We start from the raw sequence: 16499 nt of genomic DNA, 5'->3' as shown, positions 1-16499 counted from the left end.
TCTACACTTTTTCTTATCATATATTCTTTAGATTACTTCTTTTTTTTTTTTTCTTTTTTCATTTTTTTCAAGACAGGGTTTCCCTGTGTCACCTTGGGGGTCCTGGACGCGCTTTTGTAGCTCAGGCTGGCCTCGAACTCACAGAGATCTTCCTGGCTTTGCCTCCCCGAGAGCTGGAATCGAAGGCATGCGGCACCACCTTGTAGATAACTATTCACTGAACCTTTATCTTACAATATTCTGAAGTAGATTAGGGTTTACAGCTTGCACGTAAAAACTTCCAAGCTGAAGGAGAATTGCTGATAGCTTCAAGTGCTAAGGGCTATTACCACAGGAAGTGCAAGACTCCGCACAGATTTGGGAATCGTTTGTAGCATTTCACATCTTCACTTTTTTTTGTTTTTCAAGAAAGGGTTTCTCTAAGTAGCCCTGGTTGCCCTAGAATTAACTTTGTCCCAAGCTAGCTTTGAACTCAGAAATGTGCCTGCCTCTGCCTTCCCAGTGCTGGGATTAAAGGTGTGTGCCACCACAGCCTGCCTCAAATCTTAACCTTTTTTTAGGGGGGGTTGGGGGAGGGGCTCAAGACAGGGTTTCTCTGTGTATCCCTGGCCGTCCTGCACTTGCTTTGTAGACCAGGCTGGCGTGGAACTCTCAGCGATCCGCCTGCCTCTGCCTCCCAAGTGCTGGGATTAAAGGTGTGTTGCCACCACTGCCCAGCTCTATGATTTCTTTTACTCACTGATATTATTGGGGTTTTGGTTTGGTTTGGTTTGTTGTTGAGATAGGGTCTCACTGTGTAGCTCTGGCTATTGTGGGACTCTCTACACCAGGCTGACCTCAAACTCAGAAATCTTCCCACTGCCTCTGCCTCCTGAGTGCTAAGATTAAAGGTGTGCCCCACCCTGCCTGGCCAGGGATGCCCCATACTTCTTTACAGACGCCTATATATCTACTCTATTCATTCTGAAATAAAATGCAATTTTCTTTTATTAATTTGATATATCTGTTGAGGGTAGAAAACCTGATTCCCCAGATGCGTGCCTATTGATTGCTACCTAATATTTATTACAGTCTTTCTTGGACGGGCTCTGCTGTGCAGTTTTTTGTTATTGTTTTGGTTTGGTTTTTTGTTTTGTTTGGTTTGGCTTGTTTTTGTTTTGTTTTTTTTTAGGTTTTTTGAGACAGGGTTTCTCTGTGTAGCCTCAGCTGTCCTAGGGTTTCACTGTGTAACCTTTGCCATCCTGGAACTCACTCTGTAGATCAGGCTGGCCTCAATTGAACTCAGACGTGCCTGCCTCTGCCTCTCTAGTGCTGTAATGACAAAGACTTGATGTACCAGTTGTTTTTTGTTTGTTTGTTTTTAAAGATTTAATCCCAGCAGAGGCAGGCAGATCTCTGTGAGTTCAAGGCTAGCCTGGTCTATAAAGCAAGTCCAGGACAGCAAGGCTACACAGAGAAACCCTGTCTCGAAAAACCAAAAAGAAAAAAGCAAAACCAAACAAACAAAAAACCCCCAAAACAAACAACAACAAAAACTAATCCTGGCAACTAAAACATGGAATACTTCATATATTTACAAGTCATCCATGTGCCAGGCATGGTGGCGCACACCTTTAATCCCAGCACTCAGGAGGCAGAGATAGGTGGATCGCTGTGAGTTCGAGGCCAGCTTGGTCTACAAACCGAGTTCAGGACAGCCAAGGCTACACAGGGAAACCTTGTCTCAAAACAACAACAACAACAAAACCAACAGAGCAAAACAAAAAAAAGAGTCATCCTTGCACAGGGACCATGCTGATCTCTGTGTTGTTCCAATTTTAGTGTGTGTGCTGCTCAAGGAAGCATGGGGCAAATTTCTTTTTCTCTTGTATTCCGAGAAATGCAGATTATTAAGTGTTAGAGGATTACCAAATATCCTTTGGTGTTACTTCCTCAGCAGACAGCTGGCAATTAACCTTGAATTTAATGAGGTAGAAGGATAATAAAAATTTTCCAAGACAGCTGATCAAAAGTGCAACGATCACTTATAATCCATCCCCCAATGAACTAAGCCATACTGAGTACCCTTTCTTCATCCAGGCTGATATGGGCTTAGCTTGCAGTAGCTGAGAAACTGACCAGAGGTCAGGCACAGATGAGTTTAGCGTGTGCTACCCTCTCTGTGTGGTTCAAGTAAAACCACACAGTAAACCAGGTGTGGTAGCAGAAGCCTTTGATCCCAGCAGAGGCGGGTGGATCATGGTGAGTTCGAGGCCAGCCTGGTCTACAAAGTGAGTCCAGGACGGCCAAGACTACACAGAGAAGCCCTGTCTTGAACCCGCCCCCCTGCGCAAAAAAAAAAAAAAAAAAAAAAAAAAAAAAAAACAGGGCTGAAGAGATAGCTCAGAGGTTAAGAGCACTGGCTGTTCTTCCAAAGGTCCCGAGTTCAATTTCCAGCAACCGCATGGTGGCTCACAGCCATCTATAAGGAGATCTGGTGCCCTCTTCTGCACACATGCAGTTAAAATACTGTATAAATAATAAATAAATCTTTAAAAAAAAAAGAAAGAAAGAAAAACCAAAAAAAAAAAAAAAAAAAAAAAAGAAAAGAAAAGAAATACTATGAAGTCAGGTGGCACGGCTTTAATCCCAGCACTTGGGAGGCAGAGGCAGGTGAATCTCAGTGAGTTAGAGGCCAGCCTGCACTACAGAGCAAGTCCCAGGACAGCCATACCTGTTACACAGAGAAACCGACTGGCCTGAGGGGTTGGCGGGGGTGGGGGAGGGAAGCAGAAGTTTCTTTCCCATTTCTCTCAATAACTCAAGGTGTTCCTGGAACCATTTTTTTCCCTAGTAAAACATTCAAATTGAGCCTAAGGAGAATAGGACTCCTTGTTAGCACTGGGATACATATCCCTCCCAGTGGCAGATGACATCAGGACTGAAATTTAAGGGGCTGGAAAGTATGGCTCAGTGATTAATAGCGTGCACTGCTATTGTGGAGGACCTGAGTGTGATTCCTAACACCCTGTTCAAGAGGCTCGCAACTGCCTATAACTCCAGCTCAAGAGGGATACAAAATCTCTGGTCTCTGCTGCCACCGACCCGCACACATGCATACCTAAACATGCACACACATACACAGAATTAAAAATAATTTTTAAGGCCAGGTGTGGTGGTGGTGGCGGCGGCGGCAGCGGCGCATGCCTTTAGTGCCAGCACTCAGGAGGCAGAGGCAGGCGGATCACTGCTTCTGTGTCGGAGATGCACAAGGGAATCTGGGCTTTTAGGACTCACTAGAGAGATCTCCACGGTCACCTTTTTCCTGCGGAGACATTAGTGATCAGAGATGCAGAGGAACATCTGCAAGACCACGAGACAAACGGAAGCTAGCAAGAGTGGGGTTTCGGAACCAATGTTATGATCAAAGATTAAGGCAGTAAGGTGTAAGGTGATAAGATTATGTTGTAGAGGAGTTTATTAAATGAGCATGGGAGGAGAAAAAAGGGGGGAGGTGTACCCCAGAGAGAGAGAAGAAGAGGGAGAGAGAGAGAGAGAAAGTAAGAGGGTAGAGCAGGTAGAGAGGCTAGAGAGAGGGGGCTGGAGAGATGGCTCAGAGGTTAAGAGCACTGGCTGCTCTTCCTAAAGGTCCCGAGTTCAATTCCCAGCAACCACATGGTGGCTCGCGACCATCTGTAATGAGATCCAGTGCCTTCTTGTGGTGGGAAGGTGCACATGCGGGCACAAAGAGGGTCTTTCACAGTGGCAGGTAAGAGATGACGACATCACAAGTAGGCGGGACTGAAGCAGAATCCTAACAGGCTTTCTCTGTGTAGCCCTGGCTGTTCTGGACTCCCTTTGTAGGCCAGGCTGGCCTCGAACTCACGAAGATCCACCTGCCTCTGCCTCCTTAGTGCTGGGATTAAAAGCATGCCCTACCAGCCAGGCTTTGGTTTTGTTTGTTTGTTTGTTTTGTTTTTTAGAAATTCTGAAATTTCTCTGAGTGACCTACATCTACAAGAGCACAGCTGTTTTGAACAGGAACATTATTTTTCCCCTGGGGAATTGAAAGACTCTGGTTCTAAAAAAAAAAAAGAAAGAAAGACTCTGGTTCTAAATGTGATGCTTCATGGATTACTACAAGTAATAAGCTTGACAAATGTCACGTGTGCTTCTCCAACAGAAGGGAGACTACAAAGAGAAGTGACTTCTTCAAGGCCAGGTGCCACAGAGGAAGCAAGAATTGTGACCTCCCAGCACACAGTCTCAGCTAATTTTAGTTAACAACATTAGCAATGCTTCTTTTGTCACTCAGAGTAATTCCCGGTGGCTCTCACAGTGCTTAGGGATGTCACAAGTGCTGGACGCAGCAGCTTGGCCACACCTGATTCTCTTCCGATACAAAGGCGGTCATTCGACGCCTAAATTACAGAATTATTCGTTCATTAAGATCAAATGAGTTCCACTCTGGTTAGCTATGGCTTCAGTGTCCCGGCTTGCTGATATTCCAGAAGTGGATCTGTATGGGGAAGCCTAGTAGGATGCTAAGCAGGCCCTTATGTTGGACACAGAAGAGGGAAGTCCCTACCCTAGAGACCACCCCAGTGCAGGGCCCCTAAACAAGAATTTTCCAGTTGTGACCTGGCTCCTCAGGGGCCCTAGCATGCACTTCCCTGTCTCTGCTGAAGCCTAGCCTTAGACACACCGGAAATTTCAGTGCCCCGCCCCCCGAGTGATTCCAAAGGTCCCCGCTGCATCTGCCTTCTCAAAGCTGCCTTTCTTTCAATCCTTGCACTCCGCTCGGCTGCCTGGGACGGAGCCTTGCCTTTGTGCTCGTCCTAGATTCCTCATTCTGAAGGCATGTTAGGGAGGGATATTATTCATCTCCCGCTGCTGGAGAGCGAGGTCTAGAATTAATCCCTCGCCTTGCTCCACTTTCTCCCATCTGGCTAAATCAAGCACTAATCCTGAAAGGGAATTTCAAGCTGTTTCTGACTCCCTCCACCCGACCCGACACGCACCAGGTTTTGGGAGGAGAGCGCAAAGCCCTTACTGAGATCAGAGTAATCTGTTTCTAACCCAGTTCCATTCTCAGGGATTACTTCTAAGAGGGGGGAGAGGGAAAAAGAAAGAAATCAACGCTTAATGCTGGGAGTGTGAGGAGGACACGCCAGCGCTGCCCTAGAGGGCTGTAAGGCTCCGGGATCCTGGGGGTCCCGGAGCTCCCTCCCTCCCCAGGGTCGGCGGGCTGGAAAGGCAGAGCCTTTGTGTTTGGCAGTGATAGACACCGAATGAAAGAGTGGAAAAGTTGATGGCTTGTGGAAAGATTAAGGTAAAAACTGCCCCTGTCCGTATCTACAAGTTTCATGTCTTTATATGCTCTCAAGTTATGGGTAAAATCAGCCCATTAGCAAATAAGTGTGACGTGGTGCGAAAGCTCTCCTTGGGGCCCCACTCGTTTTTTCTTTTTGTTTTTCTTTCCCCCCTCTATAGACAGCATTTCTCTGTGTAGTCTTGGCTGTCCTGGAGCTCACTCTGTAGACCCGCCTGCCTCTGGCTCCGGAATGCTGGGATTAAAGGCATGCGCCACCACCGCCCAGCGCTGGCCCCACTCTCGCTGGCTTCCGTTTGTCCTGTGGCTTTGGAGAAGTTCCTTTGCATCTCTGATCACTAACTTCTCCTCAGGAAGAAGGTGAGGATGGAGGTCTCTCCCGTGAGTCCTAAAAGCCCAGATTCCCTTGTGGATCTCCGATACAGAAGCCAGAGCCCAGGAGTGTGGACCGCCAGGAAGTCTTGTGTGCTTGACTGACATTTCCTCTAACCTGTACCTCATCCTCCACACCCACAGACCCCACAATACCCAAGCATGCTCTCCCCCGACAACACCCCATTCTTCTGAGACGACCTTCAGTAGCTCCATTTGTGCTATTTCAGGAAACTTCCACTAGAGGGCACCAGGGCTGCACTGGGATCTCAAACCGAGGCAAGCCCTGCCTGTGTAAGTCAGGACTCCTATTCAGTGCTCATCAACCTGGTCTGCTCTTTACTGAGCTTAAAAAAAAAGTCTTAAAAAGCCTTCACTATTTCTCAAGCATAGCTTGGTATGACGGAAGCCGTGGGGGTTCTGGCAACTGCCGCGGACTTGTTGTATGATTTCCAAACTCTATGAGCAAATGACTTAAACCTGTTGTGGCCCATACCCTTTGGTGAAACGGGGATTGCAAAACTGACTTCACCGAGTGTTAGCTTGTGGATCCTGTGAGCGGTAGAGCGCGGTGACTGGGGTTATTTTGTGCTAGAGGAAAGGTCTGGAACCTACTGCAGACTGGGGATGGGGTGTTATAACCGTCCCTCCACACAGAAGTGTGGTTTTTTGTTTTTTGTTTGTTTGTTTTGCCATTTTATCCTTCAGTCTTACAGTTCTGCAGGCTGATGCCGCGCGGTTGCTCCGCCTCGTCCTTCCGCGTATCTTACCACCATAGCAGCCTACGTCCCTTTGTCCTTTATCTTGGTGTTTCACGGAGGTGAGTGAAATTTCTACTTCCTACTCACGCCTCCGTGAGAACCCTCTCCTATCCTGTTTCTGGAGCTGCCACAGCCCCACCTCGTCCTGTCCTAACCCTTTCCTGCTCACCTCTTCTCTCTCATGTACCCTTTCTTGAGATACCCAGTTGAGTGAAGGTTTGGGCAAGAGGGAGGGACAGAGCGGCCAGGGCTTGCGTGTCAGTAGACACGTTACAGCTGCAGGGCAGCCCAGGGTGAAACCGCAAAGCAGAGGCCGCAGGGCAGGCAGCTGACAGGCCCGCCCCTTGGCTCCGGCAGTTGCTGTCTCACCCCAGAATTTTCCTGGCAGGAGTGGGAGACGTTGGTATTGAGTCCTCCGTCCCTGACTCATTCTCTGTCCTAGCTGAGTGCTCCTCGGGGGTTGTATCTCTCCAAGTATCTCGTCAGGGTTCTGTGTTAGCCACACGGCCGTGTCATCTCAGACAGGAAACTCCAAAGACGAGGAAACAGACCATCTACTCATTTCATTCCCGTCTGTCTGCCCCAACAAGGAATGTAAAGTTTGTACTAGGGGCTATAAAACGAACAAGCCCATCCTATATTGCTACGTTAAGGAACTTGATATTTTTCCAGATTGCTTTAAATCATTGAAACAACCCTGCTTAACTTTATCCAAAATAAGAATTGTAAAAGAAACTGTGCAGGGCAAGAAAGAGGGAAACACAGGGCCAGGAAGCAGCAGGGTGACTCAGGCCTCATCCATGGACATAACTCCCAACCCAGCCCTAAATTCCATTCTTTTCCTCCACAGTGATATTCCAGGCTTTCTGGAGTTTACAAGACTATTCTTTCTGGGCCAGGCGTAGTGACGCACACCTTTAATCCCAGCACTTGGGAGGCAGAGGCAGGAGGATCGCTGTGAGTTCAAGGCTAGGCTGGTCTACAGAGTGAGTCCAGGACAACCAAGGTTACACAGAGAAACCCTGTCTCAAAAAACAAAAAAACAAAACAAAAAACAAAAGACTGTCCTGTCTTATGTTGTAAATTCACTCCTGTGGATTCTATGGGAAACCAATTGTCTTATGCTTCCTGAGTTAATATGTGCATTTTGCTATTTGTCATGTGCAAAATGTGAGATTGACATGTGTTGCCTCCTAGACAGGTGGTCAAAATCACTTAGATTCAATGACGATTGCTGTAGCAGTCTGAGGTCCTGAGGTAACATTTTTTCTTTCTTTCTTTCTTTCTTTTCTTTTCTTTTCTTTCTTTCTTTTTTGTTTCTTTTTGTTTTTCAAGACAGGGTTTCATCTGTGTAGCCTTGGCTGTCCTGGACTCCCTTTGTAGACCAGGCTGGCCTCGAACTCACATCAGTCAGCCTGCTTCTGCCTCCCAAGTGCTGGGATTACAGGCATGCCCAACCATGCCTGCCTTTTTTTTTTTTTTTAAAGTCAGGGATTCTCTGGTGTAGCCTTGGCTGTCTTGGACTTGCTTTGTAGACCAGGCTGGCCTTGAACTCACAGAGACTAGCCTGCCTCTGCCTCCCAAGTGCTGGGATTAAAGGCATGCGCCAGTATGCCCAGCCCCTATTTGAGTTTTGTTTGGTTGCTTTTTGGTTGTTTTTTATTTTGGGTGGATAGGGGTGTTTGGTTGGTTGGTTGGGTTTTTTTGGTGTTTTTTTGTTTGTTTGTTTTTTGTTTGTTTGTTTGTTTTGGTTTTTTTTGGCCATGCCCAGCTGAACTATACCCTTTATCTATTAGGTCAAACCAAGAGAAATAGTTATTATTGTAGATTAAAACAGTTGAATATGGAGAATTTCAATTTGTCAGCCTTTAACAACTGATATTTTGCCAGGTGGTAGTGACACATGCCTTTTAAATCCCAGCACTCGGGAAGCAGAGGCAGGCAGATCTCTGTGAGTTCGAGGCCAGCCTGGCCTACAGAGTGAGTCCAGGACAGCCAAGGCTACACAGAGAAACCCTGTCTCGAAGAAAAAACAACAACAACTGATATTTCAACAACTGGACAACCAGATATTTGAGAACAAGTTTTATTCATCACCTTAGTTTTCCCACCCTGTTTCCTCTCCAGTGCTGCTGGCATCATAAGCTCAGACCATTACAACCAGCCTTTTCCTTTTTTTAAAATTTATTTTATTTTATTTTTTTGAGACTGGATCTCATGTATCCCAGGCTGGCCTTGAACTTGCTATGTAGTTAAGGTTCCCCTTGAACTACTGATTCTCACACATTAATTCGCTAGTGCTGGGGTTACAGACATGTGTCACTCACAGAACTCCCTTTATTAATTCCTGAGGTCTCTCCCACCCTGACTGTTCACTAAGTGCATCCTACGTGTTCCCCGTGTCTTCCTTAACTGGTTAGGCCAGAGCCAGTCATCGGGACACATGGTGAGATTGTGACCTCTCACTACCTGACATTCTCCTGAAGCCGCGGCTGAGTTTTGTTGACACTTGAACCTTTTCACCTAAATTGTTGTCAAGCCAGTTGAGCTCTTTCCTGTGTGACTTGATTTATTTTATTTTTTCTAAACTTACATTGTAACTCTTGACTTTATCCCTGTAAAATTTCATCTTGTTGATTTTGGCACTTTCGTAATCCATTAAAATGATTTGACCACACTGTAAACATACATATTAAAACATCACACTGGGACTGGACAAATGGCATATTGGTTAAGAGTGCTTGAAACACACACACACACACACACACACACACACACACACATTCATAATTAAAAATTAACAGGGCTGGAGAGATGACTCAGGGGTTAAGAGCACTGACTGCTCTTCCGGAGGACCCAGGTTCAATTCCCAGAAGTCACATGGCAGCTCACAACTGTCTGTAACTGCTGTTCCAGAGGATCTGACCCCCTTACACAGACATTCATGCAGGCAAAACACCAATGTACGTAAAATAAATAAATAAAGTTTTAAAAATGCCTTGCTAAGTCTTAGCTTAGGAAATTTGCCTTAGAAATGTGTTGCTGTTTAAATTGTTCTGTGTCCTTGGGGGCTCTTCATGAGCTTAGGTTTAAAAAAAAAAAAATGGAAAAGCACTGGGTAGTACATGCCTTTAGTCCCAAAACTTGGGAGGCAGAGGCAGATAGGTCTGAGTTCAAGACCTCTGTTCTACAGAGTGAGTTCCAGGACAGCCAAGGCTACACAGAGAAGCTCTGTCTTGAAAAACCAAAACAAATAAAATTTGATTTTGTTTTTGTTTTTTTGTTTTTGTGTTTTGGTTTTTTGAGACAGGGTTTCCCTGTGTAGCCCTGGCTGTCTTAGACTCGCTTTGTAGACCAGGCTGGCCTCGAACTCACAGCGATCCGCCTGCCTCTGCTGGGATTAAAGACGTGCGCCACCACGCCTGGCAAATAAAATTTGAAAAATAAAACTAGGGCTGGAGAGATGACTCAGCAGTTAAAAACACTGCCTGCTTTCCCAGAGGACCCAGGTTCAATTCCCAGCACCCACATAGCAGCTAACAACTGTCTGTGACTTGCATCTCAGGGGATCTAGCACCGTCACACAGATATACACACAGCAAAACACCATCGCACACTAAAAATAAAAATACTTGGGCTGGAGAGATGGCTCAGGGGTCAAAGGCACTGACTGCTCCTCCATACCTCTTAAATTCAATTCCCAGCAACCACATGGTGGCTCACAACCATCTATAATGTGATCTGGTGCCCTCTTCTGGCCTGCAGATGTACATGCAGCCAGAGCACTATCTACATAATAAATAAAAAAACAAATCTTTTAAAAATACTTTTAAAAAAGAACATAAAAATTAAAAACAGCTGGGCATGGCGGCGCATGCCTTTAATCCCAGCACTTGGGAGGCAGACGCAGGTGGATCGCTGTGAGTTCGAGGACAGCCTGGTCTACAAAGCTACTCTAGGACAACTAGGACTACAAGAGAAACCCTGTCTCAAAAAACCAAAAAAAGAAAAAAAAATTAGTAAATAAATAAAAGCAAACAAAACCCCCCAGTGGTGGCGCATGCCTTTAATCCCAACACTCGAGATGCAGAGGCAGGTGGATAGCTGTGAGTTTGAGGCCAGCCTGGTCTACAAAGTGAGTCCAGGACAGCCAAGGCTGCACAGAGAAACTCTGTCTTGAAAAACAACAACAACAACCAAAATACTAGGGGGCGAGCTGGGCACGGTGGCGCACACCATTAATCCCGGCACTCGGAAGGCAGAGGCAGGCGGATCGCTGTGAATTCCAGGACAGCCTGGTCTACAAAAGTGAGTCCAGGACAGCCAGGACTGTTAACAGAAAGAAACCCTGTCTTGAAAAAAAAAAAAAAAAAACTCAAACAAACAAACAAACCCCAAACGAACAAAAAACTAGGGGGCTAGAGAGATGGCTCCACCATTTAAAAAACAAAAAACAAAAAAAAACCTAGGGCAGTGAGGCCTGGTGACACACTCCAGAGACAGAAACAGGCAGATCACTGTGAGTTCGAGGCCAGCCTGGTCTACAAAGCAAGTCCAGGACAGCCAAGGCTACACAGAGAGACAAAACAAAACCTACCAGCCAAACAAACAAAAAACTAGCACAGTAGGGGTTGGAGAGATGGCTCAGAGGTTAAGAGCACTGACTGCTCTTCCAAAGGTCATGAGTTCAATTCCTAGCAACCACATGTTGGCTCACAGCCATCTATAACAAGATCTGTATCCATAATAAATAAATAAATCTTAAAAAAAAAAAAAAAACTAGCACAATAACACCAAAGCTATTTTTCTTTCTTTCTTTCTTTCTTTCTTTCTTTCTTTTTTTTTTTTTTTTTGGTTTTTCAAGACAGGCTTTCTCTGTTCAGCCCAGAAATTCGCTCTGTAGACCAGGCTAGCCTCAAACTCAGAGATCTGCCTTCCAAGAACTGCGATTAAAGGCGAAGGTCACCACAGCCCGGCTATTTTCTCTCTTTGGGCGCAAGCTAGCCTGGAATTCACAGAGATCTCACTGCCCTTGAATCCCAAGCACTGGTATTAAAGTCCTGTGCTGCTATGGCTACCCAGCAGCTTAATTTATTTATTTAGTTAGTTAGTTAGTTTACCTTTTTTTTTTTTTCCTTTTTTGGTTTTTTTGAGACAGGGTTTCTCTGTGTAGCCTTGGCTGTCCTGGACTCACTCTGTAGACGAGGCTGGCCTCAAACTCACAGATATCCACTGCCTTTGCCTCTTAAGTGCTGGGATTACAGGCTTGTGCCACTGCTGGCCCCAGGAGTTCTGCTTTATCTCAATCTAGTCTCTCTCTCTTCCCGTGTGTGTGTGTGTGTGTGTGTGTGTGTGTGTGTGTGTGTGTGTGTGTATGTGTGTGTGTGTATGTGTGTGTAAGATCCAATATGAACTATGCATTTACATGGTCTATGAAGCCTGGACTGCAGTGCGGAAAGATGACTGAACACAAAGGGTGTGCCAGGGGTAATAGACGAAGGGGGAAAACCCAGCAAGGCCTGTCTGTTGAGATTCCTCGCCAGTGCAATGTTCTTCCTTACAGGTGGGTGGGGTGATAGGTTATAATCAAACCGTAAAGCGTAAGTTTCTTTATAGTCAGTGTACATAGAGAGGCGGGGGAAGCTCCTGTAACATTTTGAGATCACATGCTGGCTTTGGGAGGAAGGGCAGGTTTATCTCCTGTCATACCTTGGGAAAGGAGGCTTCCTGCAGTCTCTGTGGCTTGCCTGGGAGAGCTTGCGAGGGTCAAAACACAGCTGGGGGGGAGATCAGGAGACAATTTAGTTTCTAAGATCTTTATTGGGGGGCGGGTGTTGTTGGCTGAGCTGTCCACAGCCATGCAGCTCATTTTCTTTTTTTTTTTAATTATTTATATTTATTTGGTATTCTGCCTGAATGTCAGAAGAGGACACCAGATCTCATGGTTATGAGCCACCATGTGGTTGCCGGGAATTGAACTCAGGACCTTTGGAAGAACAGCCAGTGCTCTTAACCTCTGAGCCATCTCTCCAGCCCCCAGCAGCAGCTCATTTTCTGATCCATGTATTCCTGTGCCTTTTCTATTCTATATTGACTTGCTAATACTGCAACCTGTGGCTGACCCATTAAAGCAAGCCAGTCCCACCATTACATAGATTCTTTCTATTTTATTTATTTATTTTGGTTCCTCCTCCTCTTCCTCCTCCTCCTTCTTTTCCAAGACAGGATGTCTGTGTGTAACAGCTCTGGCTGTCCTGGACCTCGCTCTGTATACCAGGCTGGCCTCAAACTCACAACGATCCGCCTGCCTCTGCCTCCCAAGTGCAGGGATTAAAGACGTGCGCCACCACTGCCCCACTGTAGACTTTTTTTTTTTTTAATTTTAATTTATGTGCATTGGTGTGAGGGTGTCAGATATTGGAGTTACAGACAGTTGTGAGTTGCCATGTGGGTGCTGGGAATTGAACCGGGGTCCTTTGGAAGAACAGGCCAAACTACTGAGCCATCTCTCTAGCCCCGTAGACATCATTCTTTTTTTTTTTTTAAATATATTTATTTATTTATTATTATGTATACAGTGCTCTGCCTGCACACACACCCGCAGGCCAGAAGAGGGTGGCAGATCACATTAGAGATGGTTGTGAGCCACCACGTAGTTGCTGGGAATTGAACTGTGGACCTCTGAAGGAGCAGACAGTGCCCTTATCCTCTGAGCCATCTTTCCAGCCCTAGACATCATTCTTAACTCTAGTGCACGCTCTGCTCTTGGACTAGCTCCTTGGGTCCTTACCAAATTCTAATCTTACTGTCCTAGGCATCCCAGTGCTATACTTTATGCCCTGCCTCAACCTAAGCCTACATACCCTGTTCTGTTAGCTGATTGCCTGGCGAAAGAACCCTACCATTCTAAACCGGGCGGTGGTGGCAGAGACAGGCGGATCACTGTGAGTTCAAGGCCATCCTGGTCTACAAAGTGAGTCCAGGACAGCCAAGGCTACACAGATAGACCCTGTCTCGAAAAACCAAATAAATAAATAAGTAAATAAATAAATAAACTCCAAAACAAAAAAGACCTTACCAATTCTAAAAAGCACAACTTCTGGTCTCCTTCGGCCTGTGGCAGAGAACGCGTGAGATGTGAGAGTACAGGCAGGGAGGCGGCAAGCTCTTTCTCTCTGAGGCGGTAGAGCCTCTGTCTTCAGGTCTCTGGGTAGATTTCCCCAGTGCTAGCACACTGTGAAATTCAGGAGGCACTCGAGGCCAATTCAGGCAAGGCTATTCAAACATCCATTAAGGCCTGACAATGGGCCGGAGGTTACTGCGGTGTTGGAGCAGAACTGAATCACTCACATTTTGTTGAAAGGAAACGGAGTGCCTGGGTTGCTGGCTGCAGGAATGTGTGTGCTCAGTGGCCAAACAACCACAGAGTGGAGGATATCGTGTAAAGGAGAGACAGCCAGAGGAGGAAGGGAGAAGAGAAAGTAGGGTACAATGTTTTACTTATTTATTTATTTATTTTTGTTCTTAGGAACAGTTGAGATGCAGAGGGAGGCACCCTCGGAGGCTGCAGGCTTTTAGTCAAGGTGAGTCAAACTCCTCGCGGGCTGATCTGGAATGGCGGGAGGGAAGGGAAGGCTGGAGGGCAAAGAGCACTTGGGAAAAGTTCCAAGGCCTCTGAGTGTGTGTTTCTGCATGTGGGAGTGGTTGTGTGAAATGCTAATTCCTGCTATTTCTTGGCAGCTTTTCTGGAAACTGTGATGACAGCTACTGGTGGGAAAAAGCACTAGTAACCACAGCCCTGCTCCCTGCTTCTAGGTAACTGGCTATCACCTGAGCCATTCCTTATGGCAGATTACTGCTGTTTCAATTCCTTTCTTTCTTCCTCTCATGCTCATGTGATTTTTTTTTTTTTAATTTTTGGAAAGCTTTTTTTTTTCTTCCCGAGACAGGCTCTCTCTGTGTAGGCTTGACTGTTCTGGACTTGCTTTGTAGACCAGGCTGGCCTCGAACTTACAGTGATCTGCCTGCCTCTGCCTCTCAAGTGCTGGGATTAAAGGCTGCGCCATCACCGTCCCGCCTTTTTGTTGTTGTTTGACTTCTTTGTTTTTGTTTCTGCTTTTGTTTATTCGAGAGAGGATTTCTCTGTGTAGCCTTGACTGTCCTGGACTCACCTTGTAGACCAGGCTGGCCTCGAACTCACAGTGTTGTTTGACTTCTTTTGTTTTGGGGAGAGAGGAAGGTTCATGTTTCCTTTTGAGATACAGTCTCACTATGCAGACCAGGCTGGCATGGCTACCTTCCCATTCCCAGCGACATTCCTGCTCTCCTGCCTCTGCCTCCTGGGAGCTGGGATTTATAGGTGTGCAGCATCATGCTCAGCTGAGAAGTCCATTATAGATGGCTGTGAGCCACCATGTGGGTGCTGGGAATTGAACTCAGGACCTTTGGAAGATCAGACAGAGTGCTCTTAACCTCTGAGCCATCTCTCCAGTCTGAGAAGGTCCAGCACTCAGGAAGTAGAGGCAGATCTCTGAGTTCAAGGCCTGCCTGGTCTACAAAGTGAGTTCCAGGACAGCCAGGGCTACACACACAAAAAAAAACCCTATATCAAAAGAAGAAACCAGCCGGACGTGGTGGCGCACGCATTTAATCCCAGCACTCGGGAGGCAGAGGCAGGCGGATCACTGAGTTCGAGGCCAGCCTGGTCTACAAAACGAGTCTACAACAGCCAGGGCTACACAGAGGAGCCCTGTCTCGAAAAACCAGAAGAAGAAACCAAGACAAAACAAAAAGCAGTGAATCAATGAGCTACGATCTCAATATTAACCAGAAGAAGAATAAAGAGCCCTGGACTGTGAGACTTCAGGTGGCTCGGCGGCTAGCCATCAGAACAACAGCTTTCTTCCCCTGCCCATATCTCCACCCTGCCTTCGGAATTTACCTCCCCATCTCTCTCTCTATTTGATATTTACTACCTCAGACCCCCATTCACCTCAAAGGTCACCTATTGTTAGCCTAACCACCGTTGCTGAGTTCTGCTTCTGTAAAGGGTTTGTTTGGTTTTTTTTTTTTTTTGGTCGTTTGGTTTTGGTTTGGGTTTTTGAGACAGGGTTTCTCTGTGTAGCCTTGGCTGTCCTGGACTCACTTTGTAGACCAGGCTGGCCTTGAACTCACAGTGATTCGCCTGCCTCTGCCTCCTGAGTGCTGGGATTAAAGGCGTGCGCCGCCATGCCTGGCTCTGTATTTAAACCCTCCGCTTTTACAGAATGAGGTCTTCCATCTCCTCGGAGCCTGGTGGACCCCGGTGCAACGGCTCAATAAAATTCCTTTGCCTTTGCATCAACTCTGGACTCTGGCTCTCAGTCAGACCTCCAGGAATAGACTCTGGCGGTTGGAGTCTAGCAGACAGAAGACAGAGTCTACAGAGAAGACATTGTTTGTTCCCCTGAGGCAGGGTCTCTCTGTGTAGCCCTGGCTGTCAGGGAACTCACTCTGAAGACCAAGCAGGCCTGGAGGTCAGAGATCTACCTGCCTCTGCCTCCTGAGTCCTAAGATTAAAGGCATGTGCCATCACACCCAGTGACAAGCTTTATTATTAAAAAACATTTAGAAGCCGATGAGTTGGAGGCCAGCCTGGGCTACAGAGTGAGTCCAGAACAGCCAGAGCGGTTACACAGAGAAACCCTGTTTTGAAAAACTAAAACCAATGCCAGCACTCGGGAGGCAGAGGCAGGTGGATCGTTGTGAGTTCAAGGCCAGCCTGGTCTACAAAGTGAGTCCAGGGCAGCCAAGGCTACACAGAGAAACCCTGTCTCGAAAAAAAAAAAAAAGAAAAGAAAAAGAAAGGAAAGAAACAAAGAGTGGAAAGAGATGAATATACATAATAAAAGACTTGTGAGTGTTACAATAGATGGAATGCTCAGTAGTGATATGCTATGTGGTCACCTTTCAGGAATGCTTAGTGTCCTATGCTGAGCCAACTCTGTGTTTGAAATGCTAGCACAGCATTTGTCCAGCTCTGAAAATAGGCTTTTGATGCTTTCAAGTTGATTATC

At 46.4% G+C, this 16499-nt stretch overlaps 1 long non-coding RNA gene across 1 annotated transcript; it reads left to right on the top strand.

The window, feature by feature from the left end:
* The first annotated feature begins 6085 nt into the window (after nucleotides 1–6085).
* On the top strand, nucleotides 6086–16289 carry LOC311579802. The gene is made up of 3 exons (XR_014773251.1): nucleotides 6086–6503; nucleotides 13973–14027; nucleotides 14185–16289. It is a non-coding gene; the product is annotated as an uncharacterized lncRNA (long non-coding RNA).
* Nucleotides 16290–16499: the final 210 nt, after the last annotated feature.

Source organism: Acomys minous (assembly GCF_964271855.1).
Source record: "Acomys minous genome assembly, chromosome: 12".
NCBI lineage: Eukaryota > Metazoa > Chordata > Mammalia > Rodentia > Muridae > Acomys > Acomys minous.
This window is presented reverse-complemented; position numbering and strand designations above follow the sequence as displayed.